Source organism: Condylura cristata, unplaced genomic scaffold (genome assembly GCF_000260355.1).
Source record: "Condylura cristata isolate star-nosed mole 26May11 unplaced genomic scaffold, ConCri1.0 scaffold00018, whole genome shotgun sequence".
Lineage (NCBI taxonomy): Eukaryota > Metazoa > Chordata > Mammalia > Eulipotyphla > Talpidae > Condylura > Condylura cristata.
The window spans coordinates 34,141,966-34,147,733 of NW_004567119.1; the positions used below are offsets into that span (position 1 = coordinate 34,141,966).

General features: G+C 43.3%; 1 long non-coding RNA gene across 2 annotated transcripts in view; it reads right to left on the reverse strand.

Moving 5' to 3' along the window:
* Positions 1-5,768, reverse strand: part of LOC105853795 — a 16,460-nt gene that overhangs the window by 9,163 nt on the left and 1,529 nt on the right. Inside the window, exons 2-4 of one of the 2 annotated variants that reach the window (XR_001145569.1) lie at positions 3,686-3,792; positions 2,946-2,949; positions 235-273 (exon numbers count right to left, since the gene is read on the reverse strand). This is a non-coding gene — a long non-coding RNA (uncharacterized LOC105853795). Of the gene's footprint in view, positions 1-234; positions 274-2,945; positions 2,950-3,685; positions 3,802-5,768 lie in introns of both variants that reach the window. The other variant, XR_001145568.1, reaches the window with a different exon arrangement.

A 5,768-nucleotide genomic window follows, 5' to 3' on the forward strand; every position in this document is an offset into this window, starting at 1 on the left:
CCCCTGCGCCTCTGGCCTGTACTCCAGTTCTGTATGCACAAAATAAATAAATCTTTAAAAAAAAAAAATTGAGTTGTTAAAGGTGTGTGTCATCAAAAAGTTGCTCAATGACTAAAATGAAATCAGTTAACAGGTTTCTCAGTGTCTTCACAAATACTGGTAAAACAACTCTCTTACAAATTGGTATACATGACCACTATTTCAAAAGATCTCTTGTTTCATCTTTTGTTTTACCTCAGGAGGATCAATCATAAGCTGGTACCTATATAAATTCTGAAAAGAAAAAAAAAACAACAAGTATAAAGATTGTGATCTAAGATTTGGGGGAAAAAAAAAAGTTCAAAATGTAATGATTCCGAAAGCATGCATGCCTTAAATTTCTAATGTTATATGTTTTATTTCTCTGTGTTTAGATGTGTTTGAAACAGATTTATGTTATTTACCAAAATGTAATTAACCTGTTTTACTTTTTCAATGTCTATACCAAGACATCTCTTAATCAGGTTCTCTTCCAGGAAAGCAAATCTACTTATCTCTTTAACAGAAACTTGTTTTTCCTTGCAATTTCTCCTACCTTGTTTGACAGGTTTAAGTTCTTGCTTTCCAAGGAAAGGGGAGTCAAACAGCAGAAAGAGGCAAGCTGGAGCTTATCTGTAATAGTCTCAATCTGTATCAGCAAAGTGCTGACATTTTGCTCAATCCTTTTGCAGTCTCTTACCCATCTCCCCCTTCTGCTTGGCTCTGTATGAACAGCCCTTTGGCCTGCAGGGACGGGAGCTGGTGGTCATGCCTAAAAAACTTTAAACTCCTAAAATATCAATATCTTTGTCTTAAAAGGACTCCTAAAACCAATAAATAGTCTCAGGTATGAGACTTCCTAATGCCTAATAATATTCTGGTGGGACATCGGGTTTATAGGACAATTTCCCATCACAGAAGGAGGTGCTATAATGTTCCACAAATGTCAGCAGCAAAAAACTAGCCACAGATGCACAGTTTCAGATGTTCTTCCCTCTTGGACATATACCTCTAAAAATATATATATATATGTATATCTTCAAATTTTGACACAGCCTTCCGCTCTACCCAGAGAAGAGAGAATAGCAGTAGCAGATAGTAAGTGGAGGGCCTGGGGACGCCCAGGCCCAGGGAAGTTTCTCCTCAGGCTGGGGACACCCACAATAATAGGAGCATTCTCCGGGGGCACGCCTGTGGCTGCCCCCACTACTGGGGACACGCTGTGCCTGCCCCCACTATATTATATTAGTCCTCTCTTTCAAGAATCCACCTGGGATGGGGTCTGCTCACTCTATTCCTGCAGACTCTGCTCTGGGTTGTCTCTTTGGACTGGAAGGAATTAGGCCTCAAAGATTTAAAAAAGCACTTTAATCCATTATTGTTAAAAGCTGAAAGGCCAAGAAACAATTGTAGGAAATACAATAAATAGACTGAGGTCCCATACATTTTGGCCTTTATGATCTGGCAACAGGATTCAAATTTAAAGCATGTCAACTGTTCCTGGCCAAAACAGACTCTGTAAGTCCAAAAGAGGAGGATTCTACAAATAACTTAAAGGACCCTTTACTGGCCAGACCCCCTTAGTCCAGTACACCCGTGTCTCCCGTTAACCCTGAACCTCAGGCACTCTCAAACCTTCTGTAGTCGCCATCCTCATAGAGGATCATGCCACTGGCAGAATTAAGTCCTGCTGGGCACACTAAGAGTGGGTATTCTTACAATCCCCAAAAAGTACCATGCCTAGACTCTGTCCACTCTGAGAGGCAGCCAATGGGGACTCAATGGGAAAATTTAAAATCTATGTACCTTTCTCTATGACTGACCTAATACAGTGTCAACACAGATTTGGCAGATTTTCAGATGAGTTTCAGGCCCTTGCTCTAGCATTTGAGCTAACATGGCAGGCTATTCATATTCTCTCTACCTGTTGTACTGTGAGAGGAAAGCAGAAAATGTGGGCTAAAAGTCAATGATTTGCTGATGGATTGACAAGCAGAAAGCCAAACCAGTATGATGTGGGGAATGCTGCAGTTACCAACAATGAGTCTTGTTGAAACTGTCAGGGAGGACAGGAAAATTTAACTAAAAGAGATCATATAATCACTAGTCTTATAAAAGAAAATATTAAAAAGTGTGTATCCAAGCCTGTAAATTATATAAAGATCAGGGAACTCACTCAGGAGCCTGGTAAAGACGAAGCTCTCTTTCAAGGGTGACTAGCAAAAGCTATTGGGAAGTTCACAAACCTCAACCCAAATACAAAAAAGGGTGAGGTAATTGTGGGAACTCATTTTATTAGTCAGTCTATACCAGATATTCAAAAAAACTCCAAAAAAAAAATAGCCATGGGATCCAAAACTCTGCCATACCAGCCTTTATAAGTGGCTTTTTAAATCCTTTAATAGGGAGCTTAGAAAAAGGTTAAAAGTGAAGAAAGGCTGTGGTGAGTGAGAAAAGTCAGGCCCAATAAAATAAATGCTGCCATTGCCAGCGCCCTGCAGACTCAGGCTCTCCGGGGCTCACAGACCTGCCTGAAGGAAACACAAGAGGAGCCCCAGCAGCCCTGTGACAAAATTGCTACAAGGCTGGACACTAAAACATGAACTGCACTCAACCCAGAAACCTACCCAGACTGCACCCCAGGTGCAGAAAGAAAGGCCACTGAAAAAGGGATTGCCCCCTTCTCTGATGGGAGGAGGGACCAGCCCCTCAGCTGCCAGCCTGGCACCTGGGCAACGATGGTGAGGCCTCCTGGACAATGAGGCCCCTGGACCACGATGAGGACTCCTGGATGATGAGTGACAGGGCCAAAGGAGGACGCCAGCTCCCCAGCTGACCATCTCCTTGGCTGAGCCTAGGGTAACTCTGATGTTGCTGATAAATATTAATTCTCTTATTGATCTGGGGGCCACTTACTCTATACTTACCCATCTTCTCCACAAAGGTAATAGGAGTACATGAAAAAAAAAGAAACATAAAACTCAGCTTGACAAAGCATACTAGAAAGACATTTAAGTAAACTTTGTAAAAAAAAAAACAAGGAAAAGTGTTTGGCTATACTTCCTATGGGCCTTCTGGGGACATGCATAGCTCCAGAAAAGGTCTACAGCTCAGTTCTTCTAAAATGACATGGAAGGCCTTTCGTCTTAGTATGTGACCCTAAATATAACTGTCTTTTAACTTAGGACTGGCCCACAGGTCCTTGGTCAAATGTGGAAATAAAAGATTCCCTCTATCTGACTCACAAGACTAGTTGTCTGACAACTGTGGAGCCGGTGGCTGGACCCTCCTTAAAAAACTTAAAAACTGGCCCTCCTTGGTGGCACAGCGGGTTAAAGCACTGCACTAAGAAGCTAAAGCCACTTCCGCATGAGTTCGATTCCTGCCTCCCCCGGAGGTGACCACATGGCGCAGCAGACCTCTCCTGACCTGCCCGCTGCTCCCCTCAGCAGTGTACTTCGTCGATCTGCCTGTTCTGCTCCCCACTCTGTCTCTGGTGAAGTCTTTCGCCACCCCTGAGTCTCTGGCCTATACCCCAGTTCCGTAAGCACAAATAAATAAATCTTAAAAAAAAAAGAAAAAAAACTCATGAGGGAGACCAGTTGAACCCAAAGTGGACGGAACAATTTAAAGTCATCTGAAGTACTCCCACAGCTTGTAAAACAACCTGGACATTCCAGCTGGTCGCATTTATCCCACATGAAGATGGTCTGTCAGGTTCCTCCACAGGCATCGTGGGAGATGTGGCAGTGTTCCTACAAAGCAGTCCAGGGCCTGAAATACCTCATCAAAAGACAAAAATGGGACTGAAGACCATAAACCCGGCAGTGACCAAATGACCAACCAAAAAGGAATGAGGGGCAATCCAGCTCCTAATTGGGTTGCCATGTCTTTTACATCCTTCTTGATGTCTGTCTATTCTTTCCTACTGTATTAGTTAAAATAACTTAGTGGGGATTCTCCTGACCGTTCAGGTACTTCGTTGCCATATGCTTTAGCCAAAATAACAACTGGATCTACTTACAGCTGCCCAAGGGGGAGCATGTGTCTTTTACAGGAAAATGTTGCTACTATGTTAATCTGAGTGGACTCCTGATGGCTGATATAAGAAAACTCCAAGATCAAGCAAACAGACTTGGGAAAAATTTTGTACCCTGTAATGAACACTTCAGTGGGACTCTATCATGCATGTTGCCCTTCCTGGGACCTATTGTTACTATACTTCTAATCCTTGCATCCTTAAGCTCACTGTCAAATTTGTTTTTTTCTCACTTAGGAGCCGCCAATCAACTATTCCTACAAGACCAGACAGCCCAGACACTCCATCCTTTGGACTCAGTATGCCTCCTTCCAAAATCAGAACAAAGCTCAGGGACTAGAGTTAGGGAGACCATATCCAGGGCCCTTGCAGGTAGGGCCAGCTCTACATCCCACGCCAGCGGGATGCAGCTACAGAAAATGAACCTTCTTCCTTCAGCTCCCCAAAAGATTTTGGCCGGATATGGTCAGGAGGGGTGAAGGAGGAAGAAATGCAGGGGAGGCATCACAAGACTGTGTCACACAGAGGGGATAGATACAAGGAGCTAGTGCAGCAACTGACACAGCCAGAACATCAAGGTCCTCAGGCACCAAAGCCCAATGTCCAGGATGCCCGGATGCCTGGATGTCTCCAAGAGGTCCTGGCAGATAACAGACCGTTGGGGGCTGTGCCTGAAGCTCAGACCCGAAAGGTAAAAGATAAGGACATGGACTCAAAGCTCATTGGGAAATCTCCAGTCCTCTCAAGGAGAAACTGCCTATGTCAGGGGAGTCTCTGCACCAGCACAGGGCATCTGTGCTGTCACCGCCCACCTGTGACTATGCAGGTGCTTCTTCCCACCTGCTCTCTCCCTCTGCAAGGCAGCTAGGCAGCTCTTCCTACCCACTTGCGCCTATGCAAGTGTCTTTTCCTCTCCTGTCTCTTTCTAATAAACTTACTCTTTAAATATAACTGAGTCTATGCCTAGTGAAGAATCTCACTGTGTGCTGCTGAAAGGGAAGCTCTGGTAAAACCTTTCCCAGAGTGAACCCAAGAACCCCAAACTCAAAAAAAATGACATCACTGCCAACAAGCCTATGAAAAATGTTCAACAGCACTTATTATCAGGGAAATGCAGATCAATACCATAATGAATACTGCTTCACAACTGTGAGAATAGCCCATGTTAAAAACAAACAAACAAAAACAACAAATGCTGGTATGAATGTTGTAAAAAGGGTATTTCTTAAGCTCTGGTGGGGATGCCAACTGTTCCAGCCATTGTGGAGAGCTGTGTGGAGGTTCCTCAGAACATTAAAATAAATCCACTATGATGGATCCAAAAATTCCACTCCTAGGAACCTACCCAAAGAGCACAAAAACATTAATTTGAAAGGAAACCTGCTCTCCTCTGATTATGCAGTATTATTTACAGTAGCTACGACATGGAAACAACCCAAATGTCCACAAATAGTTGAATGGATTAAGAAGATGTGGTCTAAAAAAGATGAAACAATACCCATACTTAACTCCATACACAAAAGTTCAAAGTGAATTTAAGATTTGGATATAAGACCCAAAACCATAAGGTACTTGAAAGAAACTATAGGGGAGACACTACAGACCATCTACCACAAAGATATATTTGGAATCCAACCCATGAGCAATGGAAACAGAATGAACAAATGGACTCACCAAACTTAACAGATTTTGTACCTCCAAAGAAACCATC